Raw genomic sequence first — 17,280 nt, forward strand, 5'->3', positions numbered from 1 at the left:
GTCAGGCAAGTGTTGGGGTTGGAGTCAGATTCCCTCATAGAACTTCAGAATGGGATTAGCTTGATGTATAAAATTGGGCTGACTGCCAAGCAGATTTGGGAATAAAGAGGAATCGCCTTCCTCCCAATACCTATGCTGGTGCAAGATAAGGCCACAGCCTTCCTGATCCTTCTCAAAGCTTGTAGGAATCACCATGGCACTCATTCTTATATGGGGGACTTTAAAAAATGCAACCCCAGTGCCAGGCCATGGATTCAAATGTTGGACTTGAAACTTTTAGGTATAGTCAAGCTTACTTCCAGAGTTTTTAATATCTCTGGCTTTCTCTACAATGTCTATGCCAAGATTTTTTTGAAGATGATTCATATCTCCTCTCAGCATGGAAGGGAAACAGTTTTGGCTTGTCAACAGCATAGACCTCCCATAAGATTAAGACTGCAGGATCAGGAATCGGAGATCTTTAGCTCTTCATACCGAACTCCTCCAATTCACATAATATTTCACATTACCACACAGGGTGGAGCCTGGAAATACTGTAGTAGAAAGAACAGCATTCCAGAATGAAGCACCCAAGAGAAACAATATTTACATCAAAAGCAGTTTTCCACAACATTTTTCCTTTTCAAACTTGAGCTTTTGCACCATGTGATCCGATCTTTCTAAGACTGTAAAATGACCCACACGAAGTGGAGTGATTTGCCCCTATTCCTTTAATGCTAAAATACAAAATAATTGTTTCCATCTGGCAAGGTCATTCTTTCCCATAGACAGCACACGTCTTCAACTACACTGACTGAAAAGGGAGATTTAAACCCAGATCAGCTTGAACTTCAAAAAGTCCTCTCCCTGAGCACAGAAATTGACACTGAAATCTGTTAGCAACAGGAGAATTTAGATGTTTATACCTTTTACCGGCATCTTGCTTAATGACCAGGAGTGTGATAAATTGGTATTTTCACAGATATATTCACAATAATTTGGTGCATTGGAAAATTTTCACCTAGAAAGATTTATTTTTTACTAGCGTACTTTGGTGTCACTAGTGTCACGACTCTTACTTATCTGTGTGACCTTGGACAAGTCACTTAACTTCTCTGTGTTTCAGTTACATCACCTGTAAAATAGGGATTAAGAAAGTGAGCGCCATGTGGGAAAACCTGATTACCTTGTATTTACCTCAGTCCTTAGAACAGTGCTCGGTACACAGTACGTGTTTAACAAATACCATTATTATTATTACTGACATCAATGAAAGAGACCATCACATCAAGTAAAATCCCAAAGAGAACACTGCATTTGAGTTCTAAATTGCTATACAAATGAATTGGGATTCTTTTTAATATTCTTCTTTACCTTGATGAAAATGACACACAATAATGTGTCTTAGGACCTAACATCTTTCTAGACCTTCTGAAATTCACAACATTGTGTAACATGCACTTCATCCAATGGCTCTATAAATAGTATTTCTAGTCTTCCTCTCAGGTCTTTAATTACATGTTTGCATTTCCTCTGAATCACAGAGGGCCCACTTCTGCCTCTTCTGACCTGTACTATGAGTTTTAATGCGGCTGAATGCAGTCTGTCTGAATTTATGCAAGCACTTCTCTGAGAAACTATTTTCAAAGCTGATTTACATAATGGTTGTGGTGCAAAATGTGTTCCCTTCCAAGTGAAGGATCTAGAGGTTTGTCACAAATCTAGCCTATTGCCCAACTTAAAAGCCTATAAAGCTGCTAAGTGTATGACGAATGATTGAAGAAATACTGATTTCTTTACAGTTCAAGGGAGAATCATCCCTTGGGGAGCTTTTATAGACTTCCCAGAGCTGTAATGACTTCCTAGCAGAGATTACTTTGAAATGGTTTCACTGTGTTGGATGTTGGTGCCATCCCCATAGCAGTGGGGGGTAAAGACCAGACCCGGCATTCAAGGCTGTGCAGTTTGGTGGTATCTTGTGCTAAATCGGCATGGTAATGAGACTCACATTTCTGCTCAGCTAGATTTTCATCTTGTTTGATTTGCTGCTGAGTAAACTAGAAAGGTGTCCCATCACTGGTACTTGCTGAGAACCCAAACTTTCCATCGTCCCTATGAATCGGCCTTGATATTTCTTTCTTTCAGACTGCTCAAATGGAGCAGAAATGTCAAATGAAAGATAAATATCTGTGGGTGTTGCCGGCATTTTTGTATCATGAAATCCTTCAGAAATGAACTTTCACACCCTTCGGGAAAAGAAAAGAAGAGAAAGGATCTCAAAAAGTATTGAAATACTTCAGTTACATTTTTGGTTTTCCTTCCAAGCCCTCCTCTCTCTCTGCATTCATTCAAATGAACTGAACCCCACCCTGGAAATGGTGCTTTAATAAAGAAATGGTGACATCTGGGGACCACAGATGTGTAAAGAAATATAAGACCAGAATGTCACCCAGCACAAGAGAACTGGGTTTATAAAACTTAATAGAAGAATGTGACACTGGTAAAAAAAAAAAACCAAACAAAAAACTATTGGTCTGTGCCAAATTCACATGAACCCTTTCTCTTCCCAGTTTCACATATTCATAAATCCTAGGAGGACAAGCAGAGCAGTTTAATAATTGATAATTATGAATTGTTTATCGGCCAGTACTTGATATAAGACAACATGGTACCATAGTTTTGCATTTGGACAATACTTTTATATTTCCAAATCACAGCAGTGTTTTCTTTTTATCCTCATTATATCCCTGGGAAGAAGCAGATATCAATGTCCCTACTTTTACAGAATCAGAAACTGTGGGACAGAGAGATTTAAGGATTTACCCAAGATCCCACAGCAGGGCACTGGCAGATTTAAGACTAGAACCCAGGTTCCCTGGCTCCTAAACCAATGATAATAATAACAATAATACCTGTTAAGCACTTTTTCACTTACTATGGGAAAGATTCAAGATAAGGTGGACACAGTCCCTATCATCCTATATGAGGCTTACACACTAAGAAATAGGAAGGAGGATTTAATCCCCATTTTTCCAATGAGGAAATTGAGGTACAGAGAAGCTAAGTGACTTTCCACATATATACAGCATGCTAACCTTCTTTCTGTTCCTTGATCTCACCTGTCTTACTGCCAACCCCTGGCCCATGTCCTACCTTTGGCCTGGAACGCCCTCTCTCCTCAAATCTTCCAATCATTCTTCCATTCTTCAAAGCCCTATTGAACGTGCACCTCCTCCAAGAGGACTTCCCAGACTAAGCCCCACTTTTCCTCAGCTCCCACTCCTTTCTGCGTCACCACGATTTCCTCTTTTGTTCTTTCCCCCTCTCCCTGCCCCACTGCACTTATATATATATAAGTATATATATGTGTATATCTATAATTCTATTTACTTATACTGATGCCTGCTTACTTGTATTGATGTCTGTCTCCCCCCATGCTAGACTGTGAGCCCCTTGTGGGCAGGGATTATCTCTCTTTATTGCTGTACTGCACTTTCCAAGTGCGTAGTACAGTGCTCTGCACATAATAAGCACTCAGTAAATACATATGAATGAAAGTGGTAGAGTCAGGATTAGAACTCAGGTTCTCTGATTCCTAGGGTCATTCTCTTTCCACTTGGCAACACTGTTCATGTCACGCAAATCTGTGAAGCGTTCCATATTTTTATATTTTTATTACCCTATTTATTTTGTTAATGAGGTGTACATCCCCTTGATTCTATTTATCGTGATTAAGTTGTCTTGTTTTTGTCCATCTGTCTCTCCCAATTATTCATTCAATAGTATTTCATTCATTCAATAGTATTTATTGAGCACTTACTATGTGCAGAGCACTGTACTAAGCGCTTGGAATGTACAAATCAGCAACAGATAGAGACAGTCCCTGCCCTTTGACGGGTTTACAGTCTAATCAGGGGAGACTGTAAGCCCGTCAATGGGCAGCTATCTGTTGCCGAATTGTACATTTCAAGTGCTTAGTACAGTGCTCTGCACATAGTAAGCGCTCAATGAATACTGTTGAATGAATGAATTAATGAATGCTCACTTACCAAGCTGCTTTTAAGTAGTAACTTCTGCAGTTGAACAGACATCATTAGACTAGAAGAAAAAAGCTCAGCCACTACATATTTACTTCCTTGGTTTTCTTCTTAACAATAGTCTTAGGATCCGTAAGCATGGTTTCATATTTCCATATGTTACGGGGGAGAGTGTAGATATGTTAAGCTCACTTCAAGTACTTAGTATCCAGAGCAGCTGCTACCCTGATGTAAACAATCTGTCTCAATCCTGCAAACCCTATCACTCCTCTACCCAGTTCCACAAGTGTTTTGGATTCATCCATCATTCTGCTACTAAAACATATAGGATTTTTGGAGATCAGAAATGAAAAAGAATGTGAGCTTCTGATGGGGCAGATCACCAGCAACAAATCTGCAGTTCTCAAGATATCGCCACTCTATTATATATTGATTTAAGAATGTTCTACGGGAAAGGACCCTGTAACTTTGTCCCAAATCTACCGTTCAAGAAGATGAGTTAACACACTGGAAATAGGCTCTACACCAGTCAGTCAACATGCATTTATTAAGGATCCTATGGGAGACAGAGATAGTAATCAGAAAATCAATACCAATAAGATCAAATATATTCAAAAATTACAAGAGATAAAATAAATGAGATGAAAATGAGAGAATGGGACGTGGATTATGCTGGCAGACTATAAAAGAGGTGGGGTTAAAATCGAGGAAACTCTCCTCCTGTGGAGCTAAACCTCTAGAATCGGGAAGGATTCCTTTCATTTAAACTGGCTACATTTTAGTCCCACAGCACTTAGTATATATCAGCAATTTATTTATTTATATTAATGTCTCCCTCTCCTTCTTCAGTGGAAATTCCTGGTGGGCTGGGAACATGTCTACCAACTCTGTGGTATTATGCTCTCCCAAGCACTTAGCTCAGTGCTCTGCACACTGTAAGCAATCAATAAATACCATTGATTGAGAGCGATAATGAACTAAGTTCAATGTTTGAGCATGGGAGAAAAAAATTTAGTGGATGCCTTAAATTATTTCTCCCTAAGGGTATTTATATATTTTTCAATTACTTCCCCATGTTCCACTGAAGGGCAGCCAAGTGTAATTCAAACTTTCTGTACAATCCAAACTGGAACAAATTTTATTTAGCACATTTCGCTTGGTTTCTTTTGGAAAGTAGCAAAAACTGACCTGTTCTAAAGGGCCTCGGACATCCCAAATACCAGATGACTTCAACAGAAGCGTGACCTGAGTGTGAGATTGAGATTTAATCTGTATTCCCTGTCCCGAAGAATAATGTTTTACTAAATCAACATCTCTTCGTACCCAAATATCTCACTTCTGTTTGCAAAATCAGTTGCGTGGAAAGTTCAATCCATCAATCAATCAGTCAGTCAATAATATTTATTAAGTACGCACTTTTTGCGGGGCATTATACTAAGCACTTGGAAGAGTACAATAAAACACTTCCCTAAGATCAACTGGCCATAAATTCATTACTATTATTACTACTAAAAATAATAATTACAGTATTTGTTAAGTGTTTACTATGTGCCAGGCACTCTACTAAGTGCTGGGGTGGACGAGCAAATCAGGGTGGACACATTCCCTGTCCCACATGGGGCTCACATTCTCAATTCTCATTTTACAGATAAGGTAACTGAGGCATAGAGAAGTTAAGTGATAAGCTTATGATCACACCGTACACAAGTGGCAGAGCCAGGATTAGTTTTGTAGTCCAAATTTATCTCAAGGGTTCAGAAGGGCATGTTGAGACAGAGCTTGGGATTTGAAAGTATTTTTTTTTTGTACCTATAGGAAAGTTGGCAACTCTATGTGGAACAGTAAAACATCCAGAAGGTGCTCAATAAATGTCAACACTTAACAGCAGGAGACTAATCATCCAAACAAGAAAAGATAAATGGAGAGACCACTTTGATTTGTTAAAGAGCCACCCTCCCTCAACACTGCTACGTAACTGTTCAATATCTCCAGCCTTAGTCTATAAGAACAGTATTGAAGAACAATAGCCTCCTTACTCTTTCCTTTCCCAGCAGACTATGATGAAAGATGTAAAAAGTCCCAGAATCTTTTCTAATTAAAAAAAGTGTAATTGTGATATTTGTTCAGGATTTACTATGTGTCAAGGATTGGGATAGGTAAGGCTCAGTCCAAGCACAATCCCTGCCCCACATGGAGTTCTCAATCTCAAGGGGCTGGAGAACAGGCATTTAGTCCCTGAAGAGACTGAGGACCAAAGAAGTTGCAACTTGTCCAAAGTCACCCAGCAGGTAAAAAGGGGGGCTGATATTAGAACCCAGGTCTCCTAACTCCCAGTCCTGTGCTCTTTCCACTAAGCCATGCTGCTTCTCATGGCATTATTCCCAGAGTTCTCAAAGCCTTTGTGACATTTATTGGAGCCATTAAAATGTATGAAATTTGAATTTGGTTAGGGGGAGTCAAAGAACAGAGATTTAGTGGATATATTGAAAAGCAAGTGGATACGTGTCCCTGTGAAGTAAATCAGTTCCATCACCTTCAAGAGGGAGTAAAGCACATCTGTGAATGCGAACTGAGATTAGGACAGGTCACTTGGAGCACTAACAATTGTAAAGACTCAGCAAAGAAGTGGCTGCCAGAGTGTGTCTGAACACCTTATGCACACTGGGAGGCACTTAAAGGCAGGATGATCAGGTGGGGGAGGATTTCTTTATAATGTTGTCCAACGATTCTTGTTTCTACTCCATTTGCAACTAAATCACAACAATACGATTTTCAAAAATAGTTTCATTCTAAAGGTAGAGCAAGAAAGCCCTGCCATTACTGCTCTTACAATTGCACACTTGCTGCCAAAACTAAAATGAGAAGTTTCAGAGTTTTAGCTCCCATTTTTCTTCTCATTTGAGCCTCGAGAAGAAGGAGGGTTTCTCTGAGGAGGCAGCCAAAGGAAAGTTACTGCCGAGTGGAAGGGAAAGAAACAGAAACTCCATTTTAAGCCTTATCCCGTGTGACATTTGGGATTTCTGGAAGGGGAGCAGCACATTACCGGCATTGCTAAAATAGCATTTTCCATAACCTTCGGTATTTATCTCAGGGCTTATTTCAAATCATAATTGTGTCTATAGAAGATGCTCTTATCTAGCTAGCTAGTCACTATATTAGTTTTCCTTTAGATGTATTGTACAGATGAAAGATCAAGTCAGGCATGAATCTAATAACCTTGACAGTTTTCTATCGGTTGAAGGAGATATAGATTTTTACCTATAAAATATTAGTGCTTAAAATCAAAACCGTGGAACTAATATGTGATTCCAGCTGTCAAAGTTGGTTCATTTTAATAACAGAATTCCCGGAATCAATCTCCCTGAAGAAGTTGTTTGTCATTTAGGTCTCACTGGAGATAATAAAATTCCCCTCTACGGGACCACGGCATTCCAGGTATCGGAAACCAGATGGGCAGTGAGCCTTGGTGGTTACTTTTCCATCTAATGCTAATGATCTGCCTCCAAACCACTTTCTAATAAAGATTCGGTTATCTAGAATCCCATTCAATTTTATCCAAATCACTCAAAGTGTTTACTCTTTGTTAAGCCGGGCCTGGGGCTTGGGCTTTTCTTGTAAACTCCAAAGGTCTGAGTACAATGCGTAGCACCCAGGGGGTGCTCAATAAATACCCCTTTTACTACTTTCCAAAATGCACAAAGGTAAACCAAATATTCAGGCATTCTGAGCAAGTTTTGCACAGCTTTACTGAAGCGGCTTCAGCATTGCCTACTGGGTAGAGTGTGGGTTTGGGAGTCAGAGGGATCTGGTTCCTAATCCCAGCTCTACCACTTGTCTGCTGTGTGACCTTGGGCAAGTCACTTCACTTCCCTGTACCTCAGTTACTATATCTGTAAAATGGGGATTAAGACAGTGAACCCCATGAGGGACACGGGCTATTTCTAACCTGATCACCTGGTATCTATCCCAGTGCTTAGAATAGTGCCTGGCACAGTGTAAGTGCTTAAAAAAAACATATTTAGCCAAGCAACTCCTCCAATGACAGTGTCAAAGAAACTCCAAAGTTGGGATAGAACACCGTTAATTAGAGGCCGGGAAGGAAGTGCAGGAACAGGAGGGGACACCATGTGTATATGGTGTAAGTCATATAAATGTGGTAGTTATTTGTTATTAAATGAAAGATAAGGTGGCTGGTTTAATTATCAATATCTGAGTGACAGGCCTGTCAGTGAAGTGCACCTGGTGCTCAAGTGTACAGCTCTACAAGACCAGAAAACTCAAGTTTTCTGGCATGGGAAAGTCCAGATGGGCTGGGAGACTAAATGTATCTCCCAAAAAGAGGAAAATCAAGAAAAAAAATCAGGAATTGGTAAAAGTAGAATTTTTTCTTCTTGCAAACTATATTGATTCTTGCAAATTTACAGAAGACTTAACTAGGCTTGCTTTCCATTTAAGGATCCACCACCTAAGAGTTTGAAAAAAAAGTTTTACTGTAGATGCATGCGTTATTTTGAAAATTTAGGACAATTTAAAAAGACTAACTGTCTTTGGATTTCTCATATACCAAAGAAGAATGTCATATCCTGCCGCTAGTGAATAGTATAAACTTGAGAACTTCCTTACCCTCCTGAGGTCTAAGAGACAAATGTGCCTATTCTTCTATGTCTCAACTGATTGCTGGGGTGGGTAAATGATAATAATGATTCCTTGAACTTTTATTTTTCCAAAACACTTTCACATCAATTATCTCATAACACTGGGGAAGTGGTTTCAGCTCTTTGGGCAAAAGCCATTAGACAAATCCACAATGGAATACTCATGTTAATGGAATAATGAAATAAGGAATAATAATGCCTATTATTAAATGAACTCTGTAAGCATATTTCAGTGCTTGGTTTGTTTTGTCTTCTCTCTTTCCTTTCTCTGCAGTCTTGATGGCATCCTCCCTTTGATGTTCACTCTGCCAACCTTCCTTTTCATCGGGTGCTTGTAACCTCAGTCTTTAAATCTGGTCCCTTCAATTTCCTGTTGCGGTTCTCTCTCGAGACCTGAGTGTTAAGCTATAGCTTCTTGCATACGTCTCTCCCCCTGATTCTTTCTCCCGTGGACTCTCTATCACCTTTGCTTTTTGCCTTCAGATCACTGCTATTGGTGTGAATATCTGAAATAGAGTCTCCTGTTGGCTTCCCAACTTGGAACCCTCTCACCAGGGCTTTCGAGCCAAAATTTAGAAAGAGCACTGAACTTTCAGCCCAAATGCAGAGACTCCATTGCATGGGCAAGTCAGACCCTTTGAATTATGAATGAATCCCGTATCATTCTGATTTGTGTTTACCCTGGATAGATAGCTGATGGTAGAAAGTGGAATAGCTTAGCTATTAGAGGGACTGCTGCTGTGCTGTGCTATGCTGCTGAAGTGAGCAGGATGATGTGAATAGACTCTAATTCTAAAGCGTGGTTGCTAAAAAGGCCTCATACTGCCGTAATAGGGATTTAGGGTAGAATAAATATGCTCAGTTTGGCAGATGTGTCTCAGGAGTCTAAGTTTCCGATGCAATTCAGCTTGGAAGCAGGAGGGTGGACTTCCATGATATCCAGGACCAATCTGGGACTCTTCCTTCTCTCTGATGCTATCGAGCTAGAGAAGCCGGCAATGTTTCCACCATAAGAAAAGAACCCTAATGAGAATGAACTACTGAAATAGTGAGAAAAAATTTCCAAACAGGAAGCAGGGCCTCAGAACTTCCTGTGATTGCACAGAATGACCATTTGCCAGTTCCAGGACTCGAGTCAGCTTTTTTCTCTTATTTTTCTTATGTTCTTTTCAAAAAGTTCAAACTTCTAAACCAAAAACTAAGGCTCCCATCTCATTTCACTGACCCAAGCACCAAACTATTCTATCCCAAAGCTTTCTCCATAGCCTCTCAATTCCACAGTCCTATATTTTATTCTACTCTTTTGTCCAATAGGAATAATTGATTATGGGGCAGGGAAAAAGAGTCCAGAGATATCAGATAACCTGATCAGAGGTCACCCAAGTGTGAGTTTAAGACTTGGACCTCCTGACTTTGGGTTTATTACTTAATCCACTGAACTATGTGACCTCAGTCTAGACATATGGGTTTGAACAAAATGTGTGCAGAGAGCAAATCCTTCCTGAATTATTTATAATGAGACCAAGGATCATGTAACTAGCTAGCAGAGTAAGATTGCTCCTCATACCAAAAAAAAAATATATATAGGTTAAGATAAAAGCCATAAACTTCCTGAAGAATTTCTGTAGTGAAATCACTGGGTTGAGACCACTGATAAGGGAGCTTAAGACAAATGCAGAATAATGAACATTTATTATAGGTGGTGTAGAGATGAACTATCTTGAAACTAGTCTTGTGACTCAAGGTCATGGGGCTCATCTGTTTGCTCATGATTTCTATTTTTGAACATTTCGTTGGAGCCTGGCTCAGAAATAATGCTAGGTGATCGTGGTGGTGGTGCCAGCCTGAGAAACTCCTAAAACCTGCTCAGAAGGTAATGGCAAGCATCTTGGAGCGAAAGGAACGTCAGCAGACCTGTTATCATCGGATACCACCACCAACATGAGAAATGAGCCCAGAGGAAGTTGGGTATAAAAAGCAGAGAACTTGAAGTTAAAGAGTTAAACTCAGAAGTTTGGAAAACTAATGGACAAAGAATCAGTGAGAATGGAATGGCTGTCATTTCTCTAATTCACCCTCTGTAAATTATAGATAACTTGCCTTCACAACAAAGGTCTTAAAAGCTTTCGTATCATTCTCCATATGACAAAGGCTGAAAAGCTTTCACAGTTTCAGTCCAGAGAAAATTATGAAGTAGCTCTGTTCTGGAGGAAATTGTCTTGAAGTCAACTTGAGTTTTTTCTCTGCCCAGGATAGCTACCTTGTAAAACAGAGAAGGCATCTTTAGGGCAGACATTCCCCGAACAGGGTGTGTGAAGTTGCCGTCAGTCTAAGAAATTCAGGACTTGCAGCCACAATCATTTATCCTCTTTTGGGCAGGCCAGTAAATTCACTGAGTCGGTTACAGGAGGGATAGAGCATCTGTTTCACCTTACACTCGAGAGTATCAAAACATGAATTCGAAATATGAATAATAATGTTGGTATTTTTTAAGCGCTTTACCTCATCTGTAAAATGGGGACAACCTGATAACCTTGTATCTCAGCATACAGTTAGAACAGTGCTTGGCACATAGTAAGCACTTAAAAATACCAACATTATTATTATTATTATTATGAATTCGCACTGTCCATCAATCCCAGCAATCAATTAATTATTGGCATGTACTGAGTGCTTACAGTGTGCAAAGCACAGTAGTAAGGGCTTGGGAGAGTTCAATACAAAAGAGTGTGTAGACGAGATCCCTGCCTACAAGGATTTTATAGACTAGATGGGGTGCTTTAATCTGTCGGCTAATCGATCGATATTTGAACAAGAAGGGGAGTTTTTCCTGTATTTTTCTTCTCCATTTTTTTTCCTTACAGGATACTTACTTTTATTTATACTCTCTATTTGCTCAAACTAAAAAAAAAGCTCTTCTTTCTGCCAATCAATCCAAATGATGCTAACAAGCAGTGCTTGAAGTACAAATGCAAAATAGTTGCCAGACAATGGAAAATAGTAAAGATTTCTAATTGAACTCCCCACAAAAGGCTTCCTCAAGGACCAAAAAATGAATGCAAACAAAATAAAATCCATTTTATGTCACATTTGTAGGAATTCAGGCACTTAGTATCTGGGGAGATTTGGCAGTTCTAAAAATGAAGGCTTTTATTTCTGTTAAACATGAATTCTGATCAGATAAATTTGGGATTGCTCCATACATACAGTGCTGAGCCTCAGAACTAGATGGGAAGGCTTTTCCCCAAGTTTGGAAGCATTTGAAATTCACAGACTCTGGATTTGGGGGTGACTGATATGGATTCAGGAGAGCAGTGGCTGTCATCACCCCTAACTGTCCTTCACTAAATTAACCATTTTGTATTTCAAAGCAATAACTTTTCATATGCTTAAGAGGCATGTATGAAAAACAAATTCTAGCCCCCCGCAAAACTGAGTCTAATAGGAGTAGTTCAGAGGTAAAACCTTCCTTATCAATCAATAATAATAGCAGTTGTGGTATTTATTAAGCACTTACTTTCTACCACGTACTGTACTAAGCTCTGGGGTACATACAATACAATCAGATTCATTCAATCATATTTATTGAGTACTTACTGTGTGCAGAGCACTGTACTAAGTGCTTGGAAAGTCAGACACAGACCCTGATCCACATGCAGATCACAGACTAAAGGGGAGGGAGAACAGGTATTTCATCCCCATTTTACAGATGTGGAAACTGAGGTATAGATAAGTTAAATAACTTGCCCAAGATCACACAGCAGGCAATTGGTGGAATCAGGATTAGAATTTGGGACACCTGACTCCTTCTCTTGTGCTCTTTTCACTAGGCCCTGCTGCTTTTATATTTTTTAAGCACCTACAGAGTGCAAGGTATACAATAGTAAACAATAGTTGCCATTGTTTTTATGAGATGTTATTCCCCTTGACTCTATTATTGCCATTGTTCTTGTCTGTCCGTCTCCCCCGATTAGACTGTAAGCCCGTCAAACGGCAGGGACTGTCTCTATCTGTTGCTGACTTGTTCATTCCAAGCGCTTAGTACAGTGCTCTGCACATAGTAAGCGCTGAATAAATACTATTGAATGAATGAATGAATACTCAGATATCGGGAGTGTACGCTAGAGGTAAAATAGTTAGGCCCTCTCTTCAAGGAGTTTACAGCATAATAGGGGGCACGGATTCCCAGAAAGTGATCTGCAACTGTGATCCACCTCTCTTGAGTGAACACCTCCAGTGGGATTGGTGAAAAGGGAAAACAATGAAGTCACTGGAAGAAATAAAATGCACTTTTACAGGCATTATTCCAGAGAAGCCAGGAGTGTGTAGATCTTTCAGGATAGGATCAGGTTTGTAGTATCAATTTAGAAACTGATTGCTTAAAGGCCTTAACCAAGTTTGCCAACTTAATGCATTACTAATGGTATAATATTATAATTGGTCTAACAATATTAATTATTATGATATTTAGAAAGTTCTATTTGTCAATCACTGTGCTGAGTTCTAGGCTAGCTGCAAAATGTTCAGAAGTGACAAAGACAGATCCCACACAGGGTTCACAATTTAAGAAATACGGAGAAAGGATATTCAATCCCTACCTCATCAGTGGAATTTATTGATCACTCACTGCATGCAGAATACTGTACTAAGTGCTCGGAAGAGCATAATACAACAGAGTTGGTATGTGTGTTCTCTGCACAAAGGAGCTTATCTTGTCTCAATGATAATGAACAGCAATTATATCCCAAGTCTGAAGGAGAAAATTTCTGTCCATTCTGGGCTGTTCAGTATTTCTGAACATCTCGTGCTTGAGAAGAGAAAGAGTAAACCATCATTGATTGTGTAGCCAGGGAACTTAATCTAAGGAAGTCATATCCTGAGGGAAAGTTGATCTGGTGCATATTTTTTGCCACCAGAGACCACTTAACCTTCACGATTAAAATATCTATCTATATACATCTATACATCGGGAAACAGGGTGGCTCAGCTGAAAGAGCATGGGGTTGGGAGTCAGACATCATCGGTTCGAATCCCAGCTCTGCCACTTGTCAGGTGTGTGACTGAGGGCAAGTCACTTAACTTCTCTGTGCCTCAGTATGCTCATCTGAAAATGGGGATTAAGACTGTGAGCCTCACATGGGACAACTTGATTACCCTGTATCTACTCCAGCGCTTAGAACAGTGCTCTGCACATAGTAAGTGCTTAACAAATACCAACATTATTATTACATTATTATTACAGGTATATAGATGTAGATAGCTATTTACATTGGGTGAGAAGTGAACTCGTGTCAGCCCTGTTGGTGATATGCTATTGTTTTCTCAGTTTCAAAGGACAAGTACTTGATTGATTCATTTTCCCATCTTAGCTTTCATGCTGTAAATCTTCCCAAGTTCATGGTTAGTAGCTGAATTTAAGTAACCACTGAATGCTGTCTGAAAGTGAAAGCAGTTTCTTCATTGTGTGGGTAACAGGCTCAGCTTTTAATAGTACCCCACACCCATTACAAGGTTGAGGAAATTGATTCCACTTACGTTTTGCAGATGAGTATTCCATTAATGGTTTCTCTGACCTTTGCATCTCAGATATTTGGCTTTGCTAATTCCAGCATCATTAGCTGCATAAGTTTTAAAATCTTCTTAATGCCAAAAAGCAGTAATGGTTATCTGCTATCCTTGCTTAATGAGCCATAAAATGAAATGGCCGATGATATGTTTCTCATACAATCAGCCCAATGGTTAAGTAATGGCCAAAACTGTCGAAAGGAGGCAATAAATCTTGTCACCTAGACAACAGCTCTAGGCATTGACTTTTCTAATAACAATCGATTAACAGTAAAAAGAAAAGAAGTTTTACCTCATTTTCCCCTCCTTTCATTTGGGGGAATGTTACCATTGATCTTTGTTGCCTTTAATTACAGTAAAAGTTAATAGATTAAGCAAAAGGAACATAGAGAGCATAAAGTTAAATAGTGCTTTTATCCATTGGCAAAAATAAAAACAATTTTTTAGCATCAAATTAGGTTTGGTAAAGGAATTCTGATTTGTTTTCTACTTGATACTGGCAACCTTCTAGACCTAAGGGAAACGATAGAGCAAGTTGGAACTGTTACTCCAATTATACATTAAAGATTAATCAATCAATAGGGAAATGCCTAGAAGAATTTTGGGACATGTATTCATATGGCACACTAAACCACTTCCTTATACTGAGCCAAATGCATTCATCCTGTCAAACAAGAGGTCAATTTCAATAGTTTTTAGTTGAAGAAAATAAAGACTTTCTACTATTTAATAAAATCTGTTCTTTTTATAAGACTGAGCTCTGAGTTCCAGTGCTCTGCCTCCCACTTCGATGAATCCTTTTCAGAAATCACCTGAATCCAAATAATTTCCAAGCATCAGAATCTGGAAAAAAGGAGACCAGAGTATTTTATTTAAATCCACCTTCCTGTTTTCCAACACAAATCAAGGTGGAGAAAAATGCAGCCCCTAAGGCAATGAAACCATTTATGAAAACGATAATATTACGGTGTCCTTCTGTAGCCCTGTTCTTTTCCAAAGAGCTTTTGAAACAATGTTCTCATTTGTCCTCACAATTTCCCTAGGTGAAAAGCAGAACATTCTCTAACTTCCAGTGAAGAACCTGAGGTAAATGATTGCCCCAAACTTGTACAGGAAGTCAGGTTCACAAACTGCTAGCCTCCATTACCCTTTCTGTTAGATCCTGCTGTTTCCTTAGGCACCGTGAGGCACTGGAGGAGAAAAGGGGATTTACAATAACTGTCCTGAACTGATATTCAAATAATCCTTTTGTGAGTCAAGATAATAAGACCTCTGGGCAACATGGAAATGGGATCAATCTGAATTAGCTGCTTTGTGCTGCAAAGCAGAGGCAAAAAAGATACCTGTCCATCCAACTGCTGGATTTTCCTGACTTTCTTCCGCTTTTGTGATATGCTTACTCAACCAGTGGTATTTATTGAGCACTTAGTGTGTCCAAAACATTGTACCAAGTGCTTGGGAGAGTACAAGAAAGCAGAAGTGGTGGATTCATTCCCCGCCCAAAACGAGTTTACAGTCTAGAGGGGCGCTTCAAATCAAGAACATGAAGGAGAGAACTAAATATGAATAATATAAATTACAGTAATTTCCTTAGATAGTACTCACTGAAGACCTATGATTAATAATAAATGTGGCATTTTTTAAGCTCTTGAGCTTAAAGCTTTCTTTAAGCTCTTCCATACATAACACTAAGCACACAGAAGCTAGCAGAAAGTGCACAGGCTGGGGAGTCAGAGGATCTGAATTCTACTCCCTATTTGACGATTGCTTGCTGTGTAACCTTGGGCAAACCGCTTAACTTCTCTGTGCCTCAATTCTCCTGTCCTTCTTCCTACTCAGATAGTGAACCACATATGGAACAGGGACTGTGTCCAATTTAATTAACTTGTGTCTACCTCAGCATTTAGGGCAATGTTTGATAAATAAAAACTGCTTAACAAATACCATAAAAAAATCCCCAGGGTGGATACAGGATAATCAGATTGGACATCGTCCCTGTCCTACATGCGGCTCACAATCTAAAGGAGGGAGAGAGAGCAGGTACTTGATCCCCAGTTTACAGATGAGGAAACGGAGGCACAGAGAAGTTAAGTGACTCGCCCAAGGTCATACAACAGAGAAGTGGAGGAGCCAGGATTAAGGACGATATTCTTGTGTCTCCTTGTCTTGTGCTCTTTCCCTCAGGCCGTGCTGCCTATAATGTGCAAAGTATTGAACAAGGCATATGGGGAGAGTGAATCAATGATGAAGTCATGATCCTTGCCCTTGAGGAGTTTATAATCTCAGAAGCACTTGTGACCCTAATTGGATCATTTTGGTAGAAATGGTCACCAGAGAGCATTACAAGCACTAGCAGTGGTGGAACCTATATTCTGAGGAAGGGAGACAAAGTGGGGGGAAAGAGGCAACTGTCTCTCAAATGCATTTCCCCAGAGCCGGCTTCAGGTGATAAGCCAGAGAGTTAGTGTCTCAGAATGCAGTGTCAGAGGCAGAAGCATGGTAGCAGGGCAGCTTGGCAATGACACTGGAATTTTTTCTTCACCACTTTTGAAGCCCGGTACTTTTGAGATCTACTAATTGAGAGGATAAAACTTGTTAGTCTGTCTTTAAATGTTTGACCTTCATCATATTCATCCTATTACTGACATAGGTTCTATTTGACTCCCACCATAGACCCATTCCATCACTCATCACCCCATTATATTCCATCACCCCATTTGCCTGGTATAAGGCACCTAGGGTCATGGGAGGCGGGTTGGGGTGGCCATCCAAATGAAGGGGGCAGATTTATTTTCCCATCTCAGGATGGGCCAAGTGTTTAAAGGTGGCCATTTGTTGGTAGCAAACAGCAATGATGTGAAATATGTTTGGTTAGAATGCATGGAAATAAATCCAAGCTTGTTCATGTCGGTCACACAGTGGAATACTGCACAAACAAAAAAAAATGGTGTTGGCTGGCACTCAAAGAACTCTCACTTGCCAAGTGTGAGCCTCCTGAAGTAACCTAAACAACCTGAGTATAGGTTGAGTTCAGTTATTACCCA

This window comes from Ornithorhynchus anatinus, chromosome 2 (genome assembly GCF_004115215.2).
Source record: "Ornithorhynchus anatinus isolate Pmale09 chromosome 2, mOrnAna1.pri.v4, whole genome shotgun sequence".
Taxonomy (NCBI): Eukaryota; Metazoa; Chordata; class Mammalia; order Monotremata; family Ornithorhynchidae; genus Ornithorhynchus; species Ornithorhynchus anatinus.